The sequence below is a fragment of the Lampetra planeri genome, chromosome 49 (genome assembly GCF_965212315.1).
Source record: "Lampetra planeri chromosome 49, kcLamPlan1.2.h2, whole genome shotgun sequence".
In the NCBI taxonomy this organism is placed as follows: Eukaryota; Metazoa; Chordata; class Hyperoartia; order Petromyzontiformes; family Petromyzontidae; genus Lampetra; species Lampetra planeri.
The window spans coordinates 9,349,059-9,370,998 of record NC_136155.1 but is presented as its reverse complement, the minus strand read 5'-3'; the positions used below and the strand labels follow the sequence as shown (position 1 = coordinate 9,370,998).

Here is a 21,940-nt window from a genome sequence, read left to right as displayed (position 1 = left end):
ATTATACATTCACTCTCTCTCTCTCTCATACGATACGTATTATGGTGATCTACACTCACCAATGACAGTAGTACTGTATCTTGAGACTTGACTCCAGTAATGACGACGACGATGACAATGACGATGACAATGACCTGTGCAGTTCGATGAATGTGATGATGAATGATGATGATGATGGTGTTACTGCACAGGTATAATGAGGCCTTTAAATCAGTTGGAAAAATCCGCGATGCACTGAGGCCGCAAAACTTGAACCGCGAAGTGGCGAGGGATTACTGTATCATGTAGTATATAGTGAAGTGAGGCTGTAACAGTTCGAGACTTCGGTGTCCAAAGCAGATGTTGAGTGACGCTGCTACTGTTGCTGCTGTGTAGGGTTTTACCGTGAGCCTTCAGTGCAAGGCGAGAGTAATGAGGCGAGGTGCAGTGGTGGGGAACCTAGTGGTGATGGCGCGATGACAAAGTACTGAAAGAATGGACTTAAAAATACCTCTGCAACCTAACTCATTCGTAAGTTGAGGATTCCCGGAATTCATATATAAAACATATCTTGCTGCGAGTAACAATGAATGTCACCTTGTAGAAAGGCTCTCGCCATAGGAACATGGAATGTTCACCGTCTTGGCCCACCGACAACGCACGAGAAACATCCCACACTGCTTCGAACAGGAATGTACTTTGTTATTTTGAACTTGAATAAATAACCTCTTTACAGTACAGTAGTCGCACGCACGCAATATCCCCGTTGTATGGTTCAACCGCATGCACTGTGTTTTTGGTGTTGAGATTTCACAAGCGTGAACCGAATGGGTAATGAAAATATGTTTATTTTTTGTTTCCTCGAAGTCATCTCCAAAAATCCATAAATGGCAAAACATGTCACTTAAAAAGCATGCCGTACATAAAAATGGACACCCATTGCCGTATATATTTGAACACATCTGGAGATGGGGGAAAAAAATTCCTGCTCTTCACTTCTCTACGCCCACTAACTCCTGCATGACCCCTTCGCATTTCACACCCCGGGTTGAGCAGGAATATTGCCCAGTTTTGACAGGTTTCTATTTTAATGTTTCCTTTGCAAGTGCTCGGGTCTCGGCGGCGAAGCAATCCATGAATTATTAATCCCGCGCGTGCAGCTGGCAATGCCCTGCCCTTAAAAAGAGGTCGTGGGTGTTCTGACGAGTTACACCACCAACACTTATCGTCCCTTGCTAGGAGGTCCTGATTCTACGACTTGCTCACGATGGGAGATTGTTGTTGTCGAGGAATATTCTTTTTACAAATTGCAAAATACACTATTTAATTAATTTGATGGAGTTTTAAAAACTAAAGTTAATTTGAGTGGGAGGCCAAACAATTCACTTTGTGAAAATCAAATTATTTATTTGTCAGTTTGCTCGATGAAGCCTCTATGATCTTTATAACAATCCAATGAATCTATTTTTAAAAGTAGGCTTTTGCGACCAATATTATCCATAAGAGGTTTTTGGGTTCGTTTGCTTAAATAGACATTTTGTTAAACCTGCCAACACCCGACACAGAAATTAGTAATGTTTGTCACGTAAACAAAACGTGCCAATTCCACGTTTTGTTTTGCCGGTAATTGCAACAACAACCAGCCTCATCAGGCGACAGCCAGAATTCTGGAGAAATCCTCCAAAATTAGACGATTAAATCGTAGCCATGTTTGCTTTAAACGCAATAGAACGTAGTAGTAATAATAACACAGGAACAACATTCAAGTAATATTATTTACGGTTCCTTGATGAAGGTCTCTACATCCCACATTGGTCACGGGAAATAGTTTAACCATACTTCACCGTGCAGGTCAGGCGAGTTGAAGGGGAGGCCCAAGACAGATTCAGGCATCGCTTCCTCACAGATGTCAGCCATGACCAGGCCGCTGGTTTGTATCGTGCGGTGCACTCACCGCTGCCGCACCACCACTCCGGCCACATAGCACTTATAAGTCAATAAAGCTTTCATGTTAACAAATTATCTATGAACAAGACTTGTTAAATTATGTTGAGTAAGTAATATGTTACTACAAACTATGTCTAGGCAGATTAAGCAAACCGTGCGTACAATCGAAAACAAAATTTTTACGTGGTTACACAAATTTAACGCTTTCCCATTTCTTTTTGGCGTACTCCCAGCATCGAAAGGACGGCACCCATCTATGCGAGAGAAAATACTGCCGCATGTACAGCACACTTTGTTGATTTTGAAGGTCACCTCTGAAGGTGGTTTTGTGTGTGTGTGCGCGTGCGCTACGAACAATCGCTGAATGAATTTGAGACACGCGGCGTGAAAGTTTTGAAAAATCCAACGCTCAGCTCACGCAGCTGCCGCAACAAAGCTACGCGTGGTGGCGTCCAGATTGTGCAAGCCCGAGATGCTCGACCAGACGTCGTCGTTGTCACGGCAAGGATTCCAAGGTGCTTCGCGCCGTGCCCGGCGTAATCCGCTCCGCCACACGATGCGGCCGTGTGGCAGAGCGCCATTTGCACGATGGACACCGTCCACTCTGGTAACATTACCACGGGGACAATCCATTCGCAGGTGGGTGCGCACACACGCATGCACTGCATGCGGCGAACAGGGAAAACTCTCCGCATAGAGAAAAATGATTTTAGGGGGGTGACAATAACCGACGATGGAAATGCAAATCTCTCGAGGGGCTTGCGGTGATGGGGGCCAGGGGGTAGATTGTGGGCACGTGGGGGGGGGGGGGGGGTGCCATCCATCTCACGGTCGCCTCTCCCCTTCACGTCTCTGCTCCGTGCCTCTGCCCTGACCCCTGATGGCCTCCTACCCCAATCTCCCATCACACCCCCACCCCCTTTCATTATGTAATGAGCGACTTGCGCGATACGTCGTGGAGAGGGTACTCTTCTTTATTTCATAATCGGGCACAACACAAGCTAACGTTATCTTCTCCCTCTTCCGAGTTCACACTTTGGATATTAAAGTTGTTACAGACTACACACACGGTTGATCAGACGGCGGGGCTCCACCCGTCCACTACTGGCCTCGCCGCTGGCTGACGGCGTGCCGGTAAGGGCGGCGGAACTCCGCAGGAGATCCGCCACGTGGCCGAACAACGGAGAGATGACGGCGAGCAGCGACACAGTCCGGACCCAAGACTCCACACACTAACCCCGAGTCCTCCTCCGCCTCCACTTATATTGCCACAGGCGCGGCTAGGCTCCGCCTCCGGCCACGCCCTCTTGTGGAACTTTCTAGCCAGTTCTCGGAGTTTCTCGGCCAGCCCTGCCCTTCACCTTTGGCCCAGATACCTCTCCCTTGGGGATTGGATAATGTTTATAGTGGTGCCCGGTCGACTCGGCCTTAAATGAGTAACAAGTGCAGCACCGGGGAAACAAAGCCGGCTCCCTGCCACTTGCTGTTCCCCCGGGCTCTACGCCCGCCGTGTCTCACCCTACGCCCACCATGCCTCATTGTGCTGTCCCCATGCTGTGAGTAGACGCAGCATGTGGACGAGAAAATACTACGGACCGACGTGGAGCAGTGCCTTAGACAGATACCCTGTAGAAAGCTGGCATGATCGGTTGAAGTGCATATAACCACTCAAAACATGATGCCGCTTCTGGCTGAGACCAATGGTGCCCAGATCATGATGACGGCGTTTGTGGTGGCTTGCGGTACGCTTCTTAATTTGAGGTGTCACTGGTTCGGGGCAGGCTGACGTTGCCTGCGATTCTGAGCTCGCAGAGAGATCGCCTCTTATTGCTGAAACCGCAGCTTGTGGTGCAGCAACCCGTCCTCCAGACGCGGCGTCCCATCCTGCAGATCCGGCGTCCCGTCCTGCAGATCCGGCGTCCCGTCCTGCAGACGCAGCTTCGGTGTTCTCCCGACGCGGTGCCTCATTCTCCCCATGGAAGCCTGCCGTGCAGGAAGTGCGTAGCAGACAGCAAATGAGACACGTTTAGAGAGATGTCCACCTGTCATTCTGGCATGAGGATTGGCCTCTCTTTACGAGATGGTAATGTTACTAAATAGGAGAAAAACTCATGTGTACACATATACTCTGTGATGCATCCCGACATGCATTTGTCTTCAGAAGTATTTAACCCTTTCCATTTCTGATGTAGTATATGTACGTCATCCCTTCTTTTTTCTTCCAATTCCGTTTCGATGACGTACGTATATGTCGTCGGAATACAACCAGAAGAAAACCCAACAAAATAACTTTATAGGTACCGAGGCTCCCACAAGGCCATGCGGGAGGGCGTGTCGCACAGTTTGGCGCCAGCTATCGTAGAGTCTGGTCGTGTCGCTACGGTTATCTGTGATGAGTACAATGTCCTTAAAAACAACAGTGCTACTACGCCTCTCTAAATAAAATTTATGCTGAGCCGCTTGCGTGTTCTGAGATTCAGCAATAAACGGGAATACCCACCCTGCAACTTGCAAATGTCTGGGAACGGGAAAGGGTTAATTTGAAAAAATGGTAGCGCTCATGCCAGGTGCTTAAGGAGTAGTTACATCCGTAGGCTGCAATGAGACCACGGAGCTCGTGGCTCTGCCAAATGGCACACCTCAATCGGGAAGGCTGAGACACCGAGATGGGTCCTTCAAGCTGTTTTGGGTAATAACCCTCTGACCGATTTGGCTGCTTTCCTATAGGTTAATTCCTTAACAGTAACACAACTTTATGCCGAAGTTTGATTGATATTGGTTTATATTTTATGAGTGATGGTGTCCCTGCCACTAGTGACAGATATAATGCACAAATGCTTTCAACCTTAGTTGGAAAGCATTAAATAAATAAATTCAAAAGTAACTGTAATAGCAATTTAACTTTCTCTAATAAGAAATAATATATTTGTAAAAAATACCGTCATGTAAGAATATTCAGCAAAAAGTAAAGATTTTAATAAGTACAGGCTCCAGACCTTAATTTTTTTCTTTCTTTCTTTCTATACTCAATGCCCAATTTCTGTGTAGCGGCTTCAGATACGGTCACATTTATACACTCTAGGAATCTACATTGCACTGTATGGAATACATTTTATTAATCCTAGAAAACAATCAGCAAAACATTTAAGTACAGACCTCTATTGCAATGAGCCTTATGGTAAGCATGCCAGACTTTTACCTAAACGTCGTCACCATTTTTGTTTCTTAAATATGGAAATAACATTTTATTGGCCAGAATCAACAATATTTAAGTTCAATTACAATAATTGGCTACACCAAGCATGGCTGTGATCAATGCTGTGGTCAGTGAGCATTGTGAGGTCTTTTCATCATATCGCTACTTTTCAGCATCAGACTATTCTAAAGAATATTTGGGAGAGTGGATATGTAAACAGGTAGACAATCTTCGTGTGCTGGGTCTGTAAAACATCAACACATCGACAATGCTTTACATTTTCAAGGAAGCTTACCACATTCGCGGTACTCTTTGCCGATGCATTTCAAACTCTGCAGTGCCCCCGCCCTCCTCCTCCGCGCTGTGTTTCACCAAAGGTTAATCCACAAGAGGTCACGTCACCCCGGCTGCACAGGCTGCCGCACCACAGACACACCGGGGAAACCGTGATCGCAACATAGACTCTTTACCATACTGCATCATTGAACAACACCGTAAGTATCACAGAAACAATGATTTTTCAAAAACAAATTACACGAACAAATTAAAAATTATATCTGGCATTTGTCAAATTACGTCAGAGGGTCATTTTTTTGGCGCTAGCATCCCAATACAAGTTCGACATTTAAGCGTGCCTCGACAACGTTTTTACCCACCCCGATTGGACATCTGTGAAAAAGAGCTTTACACCTCATCGAATTCCTCCAGTAAAAATAAATATTCTGATTCTGATAGACTACCCAGTTAGTTGAGCACGAAACTTTTAAGTACAGTAGAACCCCTCTTAACGATAATTGGTTCCATGAAACCGGTCGTTAGGTGATTTGGTCGTTTAGCAAGTATAGGAAATGCAGTACACCAAGAAATCAAAAGAGATGTTTCCACTTCAAAGCACAGCAGACACTGATTGTAAACAATGGCCCCCAACGCTCATGAATGGACGTCACCGATTGGCTGAGGCCTGGTCAGACCACTTTGAAGCTCGCCGATTGGCCGAAATTGGTGGTCACGTGCTCGTTGTAAGCCCGTCGTTAACAGAGGAATGATCGATAAGCGTACACCTTGGGATCTATGGAGGCCTATCGTTAATCGATTAGTCATTAACAGGGGTGGTCGTTAAGAGGGGTTCTACTGTAAAAAAAAACTCAGTGTGTGTCAACTCAGTCGAATCACTCATTTGTTGCTGTCCTGATCAGACGGCCCTGGGAGAGGAACGGAAACGCCTGGGCTACGGCATGGGCCTCACCCAGTGCACACACACGCGTGTGCGTGAGGGATTATTATTAATTATTGTTTATTAAAGAGATACCTCATAGAAACTTGTCTTTAAATAAGCAATAACAAACTCATTTTAAGGTTCAACACATTTAAGATTTCGATTTAAAGATGGCATGTGACACAAGTCTCCAAGTGCAATGCCGGTGGCCGAGCATGGTTTATAATGTTTTGACCCCTACAACTGGTGACACTTCACTAAGACATAGATTTTCTAAGCCAATTCAATTTATATTAGTTTTTTGCATTTGGTGTTAATTTTATGCCATATTCTTGTCATTAACCCTCCAAGGCCTGACACAGATCATCACATTTAGAGATATGGGTATCCGTCGATTACGAACGTTCCGATTACGAAATTTCAGGCGAACGCTATTTCGATAAACAAAATCGAATTTCCACGTTAACAAAATTTAAAATGGCACACGCCATGAGATCATCAAAGGAGCCACCCATTTAATCCACCCGCGCCAGCGTCACGGTGTCCCTGCAGTGCAACAGTGATGCCTCCACATCGCCTCAACAGTCATTCTAACATGCAGCAAATCTTTTGACGAGTTCCCTGAAAAGGTTTGTTTTAAATTATTATTGAATTTCGATTTAAAGCTTTCGTGACTGCAGGGATTCATTTTCTTGGTTCTTTCGGTAAAGTCACGTAGAAGGGAAATAATAAAATAATAAAAATAAAACATAATAAAATAATTCTCACGACGTTTCGGCCACAACACAAGCAGCCGTCCTCAGGTGAAGAACAGGTCTGTCGAGAAGACAGAACAGGTCTGTCTTCTCGACAGACCTGTTCTTCACCTGAGGACGGCTGCTTGCGTTGTGGCCGAAACGTCGGGAGAATTATTTTATTATGTTTTATTTTTATTATATTATTGAATTGTTTTAATATTGTTCTTAATTATTTTTGGAGCGTGAAAAGTGGTATGTCTTTAGGTTAGGAGTTGAAATGCCTATCCAAAACACATCCCTATTTTTTTTATAAATAGCAAAAGCCATTCAAATATACAAAATTTCGTTTTACGCGTGTTTTTTTAATGCATCGCCTTCATAAATCAAGGGATACCTTTCGATTTAAAGCTTTCGTGACTGCAGGGATTCATCTTCTTGGTTCTTTCGGTAAAGTCACGTAGAAGAGAAATAATAAAATAATAAAACATAATAAAATACAATTCTCACGTTTCGGCCACAATTCTGTCTTTCCGACAGACCTGTTCTTCACCCGAGGACGGCTGCTTGCGTTGTGGCCGAAACGTCGTGAAAATTTTATGTTTTATTTTTCTCTTCTACGTGACTTTACCGAAAGAACCAAGAAGACAAGGGATACCTGTTACTACTTACACACGCCAATGATGATACAAATGTCAACCAGTAAAGCTCACAGGTGGCTTAAGACTTTTCACAACCGAATTTAAAATTTCAACTTCCGAACTGATTATCCAAAGAAGCTCAAAGCAGTTTGAGCAAAATGCTGTACATTGATGTTAAATTCAGTTGTGAAGTCTTAAGTCTATGGCGAGCTTTATTGGTCTCTTATACTAGTCATTCTGTACCGCCCTCCAGACAGTAACATCATACATCTTTTCCTCATGGAACTCTCCAACCTTCTCAACCTCTTCTTCTGTAAGTGGTCGCCGCTTTATAATAGCCGTAGAGTTTAATAATCCCGGCTCTTCGGGAAGCGGAGTTAGATCATCACCTAAGCTCCTCCTACGAATCTACTGTCAATGACGGACCAACACGTGTGTCAAGTACGGATATTGGCAGCACATAAGACCTAACAGTTGAGCCCAAATCTAAATGTCAACTCAATCTACTCGGAACGCCATTTCGCAGCCAACTGTGCACCATCTGTCTACCAGCCATCGAGGACAATCACCGACTACACTTGCAAGTTTGGCCGCTTAAATTTCACCACGCTCTAACAAGCTTCTAAACTCCACCTCCTCCTTGGCGTCACCATCATCCAACACAATCTGCACCAATCAACTGGACCTTAACCCCAGACATGCCCTTGACACTTTAGGGCCCGTAAAATGCTTTACCGGTCATTCTATTCTCATGATAACCAGTAGCGCTCAGCAGCAGCTTTTGCGTAAAAGTGCAGCAAATGCCGACTGGAAACAATCTACTTGTGCTACAGACTCAAAACTGACCACATTACAAAGTCTCATCTGTAAAGCCACCAACAAGCTCATCATACCCTCAGGTGCTTCATACAAACTCTGTAGCTAACCACCTGTGTAAACTCTGGTCCATACTTAATGCCATTCTCCATCACAGTGGTGGCCAACGTGCGATCACCAGGCCAACTCTTCGCTGTTAAATTCGATAGATTTTTAAAGAGACACACTTACCAACATTGCCTACACCACCCAGATAACATTTTCGCTGTTAAATCAACCCCCGGCCATTCTTTCTTTTGCCTCTCACTCAACACATTTCACCTTTCACACCCCGAGAGGTTCTCAACCTCATCCTAAATTTCCCCTGGATTTCTTCCCATCCAGCGCTTCAAGCGTTGCACCGATAAGGTTAAAATGGTTTCTCATCTTGAAAACGCCTTTTTCCAATTCGGTCTTTTCCCTCCATTTAAATTGGGCTGAGTAACTCAACTCATAAAGAAATGCGGCTCTGACCCCTGAAGACCCTGCCAACTACCGCCCTACTCACCAACGTAATAACCATCTTCAAACTTCTTGAGCGAATTGCCTTCGTCCGAATCAAAGATCACGTACATTCACCCCCCAACGTCTACCTCCCCTCCCCCCTTTCAGTCTGCCTACCGCCCAGTCCACTCAAATGAGACTGCACTCATCAAGAGTATTAACATTCTAGCTGTCAACTCTAGTTCCACCGTTGCTCTCTTTAGTCTCGACATACATCTGCCACCTTCAACACTTGAAACAAGATTTTGATCGATTGACTAAAATCTAATTTCGACATCAGCGGCACAGCCCTCAGTGGCTCTGCCATGTCTCTTCGAGAGAAGCTGCTACGTCACGGTGGGCAAGTCCTCAACCCGTCGTTGCATCCACTGTAGGGGTCTCTCAGGGATCTGTCCTGGGTCCCTTACTGTTTAGTCTACATCTCCCAAATCAGTTACCTCATCAACGGTCACGGTATATAAAATATCACGTCTACGCTAATGAAACTAAATTATACTCCACTCAGGGCCCACTCAATTCACCTATTAAATCCCCCCCAAAGCCATAGCCCTTAATCGAGGCACCAGGCAGCAGTTCATCATGGTGTCGCTCCCCCAATGTCGACATATCACCGGCTAAACCAAGTCTCTCAAACATGCTGCGTATCACCTTGGACTCCACACGCTCACTGAACAACGTCCTCAACACAGTAAAGAGTTATGCAATCACCATCTCAGGGGCTTCCGGGCACATCCGCCTCATGTCGTCTACAGCCACACCACCAAACACTGCCTCGTAGAAGTCGGCACTCATCTTGACAATTGCAACGCCACCCTTACTCGGACATCAGATTGACAAAAAAATCTCGACAAACTTTAGCGTCTACGAAACAACCTATCACTGGCTGTCCTTGGGATTGGGTGGTACCCAAGCAGCTTCCTTGGCTTTAATTAAAAAAATCTTGCGCTGGCTCCCCATCAACTCGAGGGTACAGTACAACATTTCTATGCTGTGCCGCCGAACTCCACATCAAGGTCTTCCGCCATAGCTCTCTCTACCCCTTCTCACTCCAGACCACAACAAAACACAGCGTACTATGGGGCACATCGAATACTCAACTCATCTCCCACTGCACATTCAGGCTTTCACCTGATCAGACTCCCACCTTTTCAGGATCACCCCATCCACAGGCTCTCACCTGTTTTGGCCCTCACCTGTTCAGGTCTTCACCCGTTCAGGTCCTCACCCGGTTCAGCCTCTCACCCGGTTCAGGCTGGCATACGAGAGATTTAGCTCTGGCTCCATGGCTCTGACTTCGATTGTACGACGCTTCAGATTCGTGAAATGTACGCGTGCTATAAATTGTGTTTATTATTATCAAGAGGCACACAGGCGCAGGATTAAAATTTGGGAAATGGAATTTTCATGAAAGCAGCGAACACCCATGCGCTTGAAGAACGAAGTATTCAATCAGTGGCTATTACGATGACATACGAATCAGAAGCACAGAGCAAACGCTTAAAGGTGCACAAAGAATGGAGAGATGCATTCTTGGGATTGCAGAGCGAGAAAGGAGAACACATGGAACAGGAATCAAACACAGACCCAAGAAATAATTTGCGACTCCAGATTAGTAAGTGGGCTTTGGCAGGACACAATGAGAAGGGATGATGGTCGATGGACAGGACTCGTCATGGAAATTCCCGAAAGGATGAACACTCCAGAGATGGAGTGATGAGATCGGTTCACATGCAAGCAGATGGACTGTGGACGTCATGGAAGTATTACAAACGGCAATGGGGTGTGGAGATCTTCACAAACAAAAAAATACTCGAAAGGAATCGCACTATACCCAGGAGTCTTCCATATACAGGGACTCTATTTATGAACTTTCAGAGGTACAAACAAACTTCCGTATGTCCAGTTGCCTGTTCAGACCGAGAGTCGTAAGTTAAACCGCCGCGCAATAGATGGCGATGGTTGCTCATTATCAAGCACCGGCTTGTTTTGAGTCTCAGGACCCAAAGACTGAAAGGTTTACTAAGGTGTCGGCAGCTGTTCACGATGCTATTGCCTATTACAAGTTGATTTATGAAGAGAAGAGAGCAACTGTGCAGACATCTCTTGGTAAGTTTTTCAAAAGTAGAGAGGAAACACGAGCACCAAAGGGTATTAGCATATACATCTGCAGAACATTAAGAACCAGAAGCATCATAATCTACAGGAGATTGTACAACTTTTAAAGCCATTCCCTGTCTTTCGTGTACATGCTGTACAACATGTTTGGAATTGACAGAAGTAAAGTTGGACCTACAAACAAATTGACTTACGAACAGACCTCTGGAACCTAACTCATTCGTAAGGAGTCCCTGTACACCAAATATAATAGCCCTAAAAACCTACACTTCAAAAGAGCAAGGCCCTGTCATGGTGAAGAGACTTGAGTGCCTTGAATACACAAGTATCTATATTTTATTGGGGCAACCACAGTAGTCAGGTACTCAGCGAGATCAATTGTGTTCCATTCACTAACCTTTTGATACCGGTCCCCTTTTACTCTTTCTGGAAAGCTGGAGTTCAAAAGAACTCACAAACACCTCATTGTGAAAGACTCAACGCAAAGGATCGCTGGTTTTGATCTTCCGCGAAGCTCATTGGTCTACCTCAAAACGCATCCGCATAAACCATCACAGATGTGGATATCTGATGCATAAATGGAATATTAAAAACTCATGTGCGACTGTGTTCATCCAGAACAGACCATAACGTATAATGATGCAATGCCCGATCCACAAATACGAAGGAGACATCCAGCGATGATACACTCAGCTGCTTCTGACGCGGTTGTCTGGCTTGGCAACCTGAATGTGAAATTGAAGTTGTTGCTCTGCATTAGCTATACGCAAGATGACTTTTCCGTACACATACTGTGTTGGCTTTCCAGTTGTCCCTCCAACAATAATTTTCTATATTTCCGCAAACATATACGTTGAACGTCGTTCATATTCCTATTCTGTTCAACTTTGCAGCTTTCACTGTTAAGCTTATTCATGCATTTCCTGCAATTAACTTCGATTGGTTACTATAGCAACAAAAAATAATTTGTTTGTTACCATGACTGTCGACAATGAGATGGTTAATATCTTCTCCCGTAAGATTTGTACAACTTTATTTCTCCACTGTCATTTAAGAAAAATATATTCTAAAGCACCACTGACTGGAGCCTTGGTATGAGCACATCTCCTAACATGGCTCCTCTTCTGCTGCTTTATTACATTACTCTCGTCATGCAATGTTGATGTAACGTTTCATCTTTTCTAGTGGTTTGATCATTTCTGTAAAATGTTTTTATCGAGGCCTGATTTTTGAGAGCTCGGATGACCATGTGTTTCCAAAGAATTGAATGTCTCTTCATAGTATTCAATAAACAGGCACGACACTGGGTGCATCAGTCAATTTACCACTGTAAAACAAATGTTTGAACTTAAAATGGAAAAAGATATGCCATTAGTTAGGTACCATTAAACAGGGCAGCACACTTCAAGATTTTTTCCCAATCGCGTCGCATCCGACAAGACATTTGGGAATGGGGGAGATTAAGTCGTGGAGTGTTTTTTGGAGTAAATCTCCATACACAGTGCAACAAAATATTCTGGGCAAGTTAAAGTGTCATCATGTGCCAAGCAGGGAGTCAATTACCCGAGGTCAAACCCCATCTTGTGAAACTGCAAGTGTTGCGGGCGAGTCTCAGGGAGGGCTCACCACTGAACACTGTTAAATTACAGAAAAGCTAAAAGAAACAATTTTATTTTATTTTACCAGATAAGGCCCACTGAGCTGTATAGGTCTTATTCTTTGGGGCTTTCAGTAAAGTATAGTTCTTTTTCAGAAGCGACCTGGCCACAAATGATAGTTTAACAAAGTCGCTTCTCGTATAGAAATGAATTGCAGCCAAATACTCGAAATACATGTTTATAAATGTGGAGGGAAAAACCGGAGGACCCGGAGAAATATCCACACAACCACGGGGAGAACATGCAAACTACAAACATAGAGGCATCAGGGTCGGAATCGAAACCACGCCCTCCTCCATACTAGGCAAGATAGTAAACATCTCGCCACAAACATATAATACGTTTTGTTGTAGTCTATAGAAAGGCATTTGAGTGGAAACTCATTCCGTTATTCAGCTCTCATAAACCAAAGCACGAATAACAAATTAATGAAAATTAAACGTATTTTCAAACAATGATTTTCACTCAGGGTGTTTCTGCTGCATTGGTGAATGTCATGCGATAATTTTTTAGTTTTACCTTTTAACAGCTGCTGCATGTTGAGGAGACAAGCGTGGTGGCGGGTGGCGACACCATGGGTACGTGGGGGGCACCACGGGTACGTGGCGGGTATGTGGGGGGCACCGCGGGTACGTAGGGCGGCACAGCAGGCAAGTGGCCGTGAAGCTCGGCACTCCAAGTTTCGAGAGCTTCACGGTCTGTACGTATGACGGTGAACTTCATTCACACCGTACGGAGCCAACCGTGCTAGTCAGAGGTGCGTCATTTCAGTCTCGGTATCTCATTGTATATTTCATATTCCTTTATAAGCAAAGATGTTACACGTTCAAGAATTGTGTCTAGCTCAGCATTTTATTTCTAATCTAATCTTATTTATTTAGAGTGCCTTCACTCAAGGCGCCTGAAGTAGCTTACTAAACGGTGACAGGATATAATTATTTAGATGACAGGGGCACGTGCTACAAGTATTTAGAGATGAGTGACGGCAATAAGAGGGTAGTTAGGGATCTACACACTTAAAATGTATAACTTACGTGGACACAGAAGTGCAAGAATTACATTTTAATATGGAGCAACAGCTGTTTCTCACTAGAAACTAGTTTTAAAATCTGAAATAAACGTTTTTATATAGATCTATCAAAACCATCTACAGTACAATCAGTAGTTAGACAATGTCAACATTACCATTCCTATCAATAGTAGTCATTTAAAAGTATTACATTACAAAAAGGAGTACACTGTATATCCCTTAAGAATGTAATTCCCATTCAAATAATTTTGTAGTGATTTTTACGTTTACATAATTGTGGTAAACTGTATTTACAGTTAACTATAAAATACCTAACCGAACAGCTCTTGTCGGTTTGGATTTAGATTATTTTATTAACGACTAGCGGGAAGCATTGTCCAGGGGAAAAATATATTTATACACAAATACTAAGCTATTGTGAAAGACCGGTATTCCGTTTGTCCATTTGTCCGTCAACAAAATTATAACAGGCTTGCAGAAGTCTTGAATCAAAAGGTAGAAGAAAATGGGGGGTAAATAGTGTATCTAAATAGTTTCCGAAAATTGAACACCCCCCCCTCAAAAAGTCCCCCCTCCTCGTAAACATATTTACCTACACTCCCAACATACAAGAGTAGTATCTAGTGACTATAGTAGTATCTATGGACTCTGCAGGTGTATCTACTGACTGCAGTGGTTTCTACTGACTGTAGTATTATCTACCGACTCTAAAGTAGTATCTACCGACTCTATAGTACTAAGTACTGACTCTATAGTAGTAACTACTAACTATACAGTGAGGGGAAAAAGTATTTGATCCCCTGCTGATTTTGTACGTTTGCCCACTGACAAAGAAATGATCAGTCTATAATTTACATGGTAGGTTTATTTTAACAGTGAGAGACAGAATAATAACAAAATCCAGAAAAACGCATGTCAAAAATGTTATGAATTGATTTGAATTTTAATGAGGGAAATAAGTATTTGACCCCCTCTCAATCAGAACGATTTCTGGCTCCCACACTCTTAAAGGGAGTGCTCATATTCTCAGCTTGTTACCTGTATAAAAGACATCTGTTCACAGAAGCAATCAATCAGATTCCAAACTCTGCACCATGGCCAAGACCAAAGAGCTCTCCAAGGATGTCAGGGACAAGATTGTAGACCTACACAAGGCTGGAATGGGTTACAAGACCATTGCCAAGCAGCTTGGTGAGAAGGTGACAACAGTTGGTGCGATTATTCGCAAATGGAAGAAACACAAAAGAACTGTCAATCTCCCTCGGCCTGGGGCTCCATGCAAGATCTCACCTCGTGGAGTTGCAATGATCATAAGGGTGAGGAATCAGCCCAGAACTACACGGGAGGATCTTGTCAATGATCTCAAGGCCAGCTGGGACCATAGTCACCAAGAAAACAGTTGGTAACACACTACGCCGTGAAGGACTGAAATCCTGCAGCGCCCGCAAGGTCCCCCTGCTCAAGAAAGCACATATACATGCCCGTCTGAAGTTTGCCAATGAACATCTGAATGATTCAGAGGACAACTGGGTGAAAGTGTTGTGGTCAGATGAGACCAAAATGGAGCTCTTTGGCATCAACTCAACTCGCCGTGTTTGGAGGAGGAGGAATGCTGCCTATGACCCCAAGAACACCATCCCCACCGTCAAACATAGAGGTGGAAACATTATGATATGGGGGTGTTTTTCTAAGGGGACAGGACAACTTCACCGCATCAAAGGGACGATGGACGGGGCCATGTACTGTCAAATCTTGGATGAGAACCTCCTTCCCTCAGCCAGGGCATTAAAAATGAGTCGTGGATGGGTATTCCAGCATGACAATGACCCAAAACACACGGCCTAAGCAACAAAAGAGTGGCTCAAGAAGAAGCACATGAAGGTCCTGGAGTGGCCTAGCCAGTCTCCAGACCTTAATCCCATAGAAAATCTGTGGAGGGAGCTGAAGATTCGAGTTGCCAAATGTCAGCCTCGAAATCTTAATGACTTGGAGAAGATCTGCAAAGAGGAGTGGGACAAAATCCCTCCTGAGATGTGTGCAAACTTGGTGGCCAACTACAAGAAACGTCTGACCTCTGTGATTGCCAACAAGGGTTTTGCCACCAAGTACTAAGTCATGTTTTGCAGAGGGGTCAAATACTTATTCCCTCATTAAAATGCAAATCAATTTATAACATTTTTGACATGCGTTTTTCTGGATTTTGTTGTTGTTATTCTGTCTCTCACTGTTCAAATAAACCTACCATTAAAATTATAGACTGATCATTTCTTTGTCAGTGGGCAAACGAACAAAATCAGGAGGGGATCAAATACTTTTTTCCCTCACTGTAGTTGTAACAACTAACTCTATAGTAGTATCTGCTGACTATAACAGTATCTGGTGATTCTATAGCAGCATATACTGACTCTATAGTCGTATCTATTGACTCTGCAGCAGTATATACTGACTGTAGTGGTATCCACTGACTGTAGTAATATCAACTGACTGTAATAGTAGCTCCCGACTCTATAGTAGTATCTGCCGGCTCTATAGTAGTAACTACTCACTATGTAGAAGTATCTACCGACTACAGTAGTAACTACTGACTCTATAGTATCGACTGACGATAGTAGTAACTACTAACTCTATAGTAGTACCTGCTGACTCTATAGCAGTATATGCTGACTTTATAGCAGTATCTACTGACTGTACAGTAGTATCTAGTTACTCTATAGTAGTATTTACTGACCGTAGTAGTAGCTACTGACTCTACAGTAGTATCTACTGACTATAGTAGTGTAGTGACATCGCGGGATCTCAGTGTGCAGTGCCGGCCCTTGAGAGGCACGGCTTGCGGTGTAACAACATCGCAGATACCACAAGGGTGTGGGTGTAGTACCGGCCCGAGAGGGGCCTGGTGATCGCTGATTGATAGCGCTAGAAGGCACCACGCTTGGCGTGCAGTGCCAACCCTACAGGACAGGGTGTGTGTTGGACGAAGGATGAAGTTACTAAAGGCCATTGCACTCTTGTTGACCCGGGAGGACACGTGACCAGTTAAGGCTACAAAGGGGCCCCAAGTGGGGGCTAGGGGTGATCATGTGGTTGGGATCCAGATCCTTCCCGAGTATTCTGGAAGGTGGTCGTGGCCAAGGGCGGAGCCAGCCATGCTGCAGAGAATATAATCCAGGTCCCGAGAGAGACCAGGGTTGTTGTTCATCCTGGAAGAAACCTTCGTCTACGTTCTCCGTTCAACGAGTCTCCAACACGTGGACCTGGACCCAAGCTGTTGGTCCCGGTCCGTAGTAGCAGTTACGTTGTAATTAGTGTAGTTAGCCTGGTGGTCACCACCATAGGTTGTTATTCTGTTAAGGGGAAAGTTACCCCGTGTGTTGGAGTTGAAAAAATGTGTTGCCTCCAAGTCTACGTCTGCGACTCAGTTGAACTCACTTCAACTGGTGTTGGAAGTGGCCAAACGTTATTTTGTCAGTAAGATAGGCCGACTTAGCTTATGTTTACGTGACGCAGACTACATACCAGGCCGTTGTTGGACGACGAAGGCATTATTCCTCAGACAGCTCCGGGGATGGCGACCCAGGAGAAAGGGAGTGAGATGCCATCGGCGGAGCATCGCGACGACCATCTCAGCGACAGCTCACCGCCGTCGGGGAAGGAACTCCGTACGTTCCACACCCGCCTCGCGGAACTCCATGAGGCCGTGGCTGCGATGGTCGCGGAGTTCGAACACAAAGAGCCAGCGGTGGAGGGGAGAGCACCGGAGCGGCGCGGGGTCGAGCATCCTGCCGCCGTTTCCTGCCAGCGGGAAAGCTCCGTGGCGCAGCCAGCGCCGAGTTCGCCTGTTGAGATTCCATCTCTCAAGCAACGTCTACCCTTTGTTAAAGAATTTTCAGCCGCCAGAGGCGACTGGGTGGCCTTCAAGCGCCAGTTCCAGACGAACTGCGACTTGGCGGGGTGGACGGAGGCGGAGGTGATGAGAGCGCTACCCGCCGCGCTTGACGACACCTTGGCGGCGTTTCTTACCATCCCGCCGTCGGAAAGGGCCACACTACAAGCTTTTGCTCAAATGGCGGCAATCTAGGAACCACCATCAAACGTTCGCCATAAGTTCACTGCGCGGAGGAGGGGGGAGGCCGAGACGGAGTTGACTCGCTGGTCCTAGAGAGATTGTTGACATTGGCGAAGGACCTCAACATCGTCCTACTGGCCATCGACGAAGACGATTTGTCTTCTCAAGGTTGCAAGATGCATCCAGGCGCATCTGCTCTTGCAACATTAGGGGTTGGCGGCGTGTACCGCGCCTCGTGAGGCGCGTGATACACCCGAAGATGTGGAGTCCGTCCAATCCTGCGCTTCAACCCATGGCGGAGACTGGCGGGGGGGGATGGCATGGTGTGATGGGATGAACTTCGACGGCGAAAGACCTCTCCTCTTCCTGGGAGCGGGCTTGTCGTGTGCATTAACTGCGGCCTGCCGGGACACATCTCGTCGGGCTGCCGTGTGTCGCGACGATGCCTTCCCGGACCACCGCCGTCAACCGCCCGACCGTCCTCCACTCCACTATACCCGAAGGCGAGTCGCAACACATCACATACTTGGCCCCTGAATCCACCTCACTCATCGCGTTCGGTCGGTTTTCATTCCCGTCGTGTCGGGGCATGAAGGTTGGGATTTTCCTTGGGCTGACTGGCCGCTCCGACCTGGTCAGTGGTCGGAGTTGGCCCATAGAGTGGTTTCCGCGACCGCAGGTTCATCCTCTGTTATCGGAATGATAGAGGGGGTTGAAATAAGAATGCTCGTCGATACTGGCACGTCCGCGACTATCACTTCCGAGTAGATTTTTTACATTCTGCCCCCTAAATGTCATACCCTATGTCCCGTTGGGGTTCCATGCTTTGCCGCAAACGGCAGCTCATTGGGCATCATTGGGAAAATAACAGCGGAGGTGTGTATTGGAGATATCAAATTGACGGGACCAGTTCTTGTATCGTTCCTTGTTGTTCCTTGATTGCTCGGGACTGATTTCTTGGGGAAGATGTCCCTGAAAATTTCGATTGATCAAGGTTGCCTTGAGTTACCATGGCCTTTTTTGCCTTCTCCCACTCGATTGTGCACGGCCAACGCTACTGTACAAGTGATTGCGAGTAAGACCGTAAAGATTCCCCCCGGCGTGCAAATGTTGGTTCCTTTACGATTGCGGAAGCTGCTAGACCAGGAGGCGACTGCGGGAGGAATGCTCCTAGGACCCTCAAACAAAGCCATTCATGGGTTGATGTTGGTGGGGGCCCAGACTCTGGTATCCAATGACCAGGAACCGTTCATTCAAGTCCTGAATGCAGGGTTGGACACGTCTGTCATTCAAGAGGGCACCGTGCTAACCCACGCGTCGCCCACGCTTAGTGAGGAAAACATCGTTGGCGGTGTGGGGGTCGCGTCGCATACGAAGCCGCAACAGGTTTCTGATGAAAAGTGGATGGATACGCTTTGATCCGAAAATTCGGAATTGTCCGAGTCCCAGAGGAGGGAGTTGAGGGCACTTTTGCGCGAATTCTCCGATGTGTTTAGCAAGGGCAAATTTTACATCGGCCACACTACACTTTTGAGTCACCACATCGATACGGGCGACGCCGCTCCCATCCGGCACAACCCCGACCGGCTGAGCCCTACGAAAAAATAACACGTACGGCTGGAGGTTGATGAAATGTTGGCCACCGATATTATCTCGCCGTCGATCAGCCCGTGGGGAGCCCCGATTGTTCTTGTTAAAAAGCAGGATGGTAGTTTGCGCTTCTGTGTTGACTTCCGTAAGCTTAGAAAAGATCTCTGGCTGACGTGTGCCCCCTTCCTCGGATGGACGATTCCCTGGATGCTCTAGCAGGAGCACATTATTTTTTGACTCTTGACCTCCTATCCGGATTTTGGCAGCTGCCCTTAGATGAATCCTCTAAGCCCAAGACAGCCTTTCGTACACCACAAGGCTTATTTGAATTTAATCAGCTTCCGATTGATGGTACTAGTTCTAGCGGGCCTCCAGTGGGACTCGTGCCTGATATATCTGGACGATGTTATCGTTTTTAGCCGTACGTTTAAAGAACATCTGGAATGGTTACGTGCTATCTTTCTTAAGATGCAGTAAATCAGGGATAGTGACGGACCCGAACAAAACCGAGTGTGTTCGTACTTGGCAGACCCCCACGTCGGTGGGGGTGGTGCAGAGTTTCAATGGATTTGCGTCCTATTACCGCCGGGTTCGCCACTATCGCCAAACCTCTCCACGCCCTGACGGCAAAGGGTTAGAAGTTCCATTGGGGGGAGGAGGCTGCATTTGTTGCGCTCTGGGATGGCTTGGTGAATGCCCCCTCCCCTCCGCTACCCTGACTTTTCCTTGCCGTTCGTCCTTGATACGGACACTAGCAACACTGGAATTGGCGCTGTTCTGTCTCAAGTCGTTAATGGCGTCGAGAGTGTTGTAGCATATGGCAGCAGAGTACTGTGTCACACGCCGGGAACTTTTGGCTATTGTTTTTTTTGTGCAACAGTATTGCCCCTCTCTTTATGGCAGACGCTTTGAGGTGCGCTCTGACCATGCAGCGCTACAGTACGCGCTGTGTATTGAGCAGCCGTCTGGCCAACTTTCACGTTGGTTGTAAGTCCTCCAGGACTACTCCTATACTGTTACCTATCACAAAGGTACCCGACACACGAACGCGGATGCCGTTGCGATTACCAATGAGCGACGGGTGCACGTGTTTCTCGGGCTCGGGGCGCTGTAAGATGTCTGCCGAGGACTCGCCCCCTCCCCTTGTGGCATCGGGCGAGGTTGACACCTCTGAGGAAGCCGATGGTCCTGTGGCATGTGACGCCATTATTGGCTTGGACCATGCAGAGTGGGGGCGCCTCCAGGTTGAGGACGCTTCCCTGTTTAAGTTACGACGTCGTGTCAAGGAGGCGGACGGGGGTCGACGGGGTGTAGCCTCTGTAATCCTCGGAGGCGGATTGCTCATGCATTGGGACAGAGGTTTGAGCCGTTACATTGTCATGCCCACTGCCCTACAGGATAAAACCATCTGGGCTGTGCATGACCGACTGTTGCACCTGGGTGTGCATAAGACGCTAGCCACACTTAAGCTCGACTTCTTCTGGCCCGGCATGGCGGAAGATGTCGTTAATGTATTGAAGGGGTGTGTGCAGTGCGTGCGGCGGAAACCCCCGTCTTAACCCTGTTGTCCACCATAAATGAGCTGGTCGCTCTTAATATCCTTGGTCCATTTCTTACCACCCCTCCCGGCAATAAGTATTTACTGGTGGGCGTCGAATATTATTTAGTAGTATCTACTGAATCTATAGTAGTATATATTGACTCTATATTAGTATCCAATGACAATAGTAACTACTGACTCTAAAGTATCTGCCGATTCTATAGCAGTATCTACTGCCTCTAGTCGTATCTGACTCTGCAGCAGTATCTATTGACTCTGCAGCAAATATATACTGACTATAGTAGTATCAACTGAGTGTAATAGTATCTACTGACTATAGTAGTATCAAACTAGATTCGAAGCTTTGGTGACTTCAGGAATAACTCTTTGTTTATTTCGGTAAACGTCACGTAGAAAGAAATGAAATTAAATAATAGAATACGATGTTTCGATTGCAACACAAGCAACCATCATCAGGTACAAATGAATGAGAAAACAAACATAGTAAACTTGGAAATATAATGCAATACAAGACATAGAGTCGGCCAACACAACAGTCAACAACCCACCTGGTTGATTACGTTCTTCCAAAGATTGCTAAATTTGAAGAGACAAAACATAGACACGGAGACACACAAGCAGAGAGAGAGACTCACACAGAGACAGAGACACACACATAGGCACACAGAAAGACATCTCTGTGTCGAGGTCTTAAATAGAGGGGGGGGTGAGGCAGAGGGGGAGTTGTGTGGAATTCCTGCACATAGCGGACAGACGAGCTGGACACTGGACTTATAAACAAACAAGCACGGAGCATTGTGTGGAATTCCAGCCCATAGGCCTCTTCCATTTTCTGCCAACGATGTCCT

The 21,940-nt window shown here is 45.9% G+C and overlaps 1 protein-coding gene across 2 annotated transcripts in view; it reads right to left on the bottom strand.

The window, feature by feature from the left end:
- Nucleotides 1-809: 809 nt before the first annotated feature.
- Nucleotides 810-21,940, bottom strand: part of LOC144733997 (paraspeckle component 1-like) — a 92,122-nt gene continuing 70,991 nt past the window's right edge. For both annotated transcript variants that reach the window (XR_013588463.1, XR_013588464.1), the window contains 2 exons: nucleotides 5,418-5,538; nucleotides 810-3,909 (listed from right to left, as the gene is read on the bottom strand). The gene's annotated coding sequence lies outside the window, so the exon portion shown is untranslated. The remainder of the gene's footprint in view (nucleotides 3,910-5,417; nucleotides 5,539-21,940) is intronic.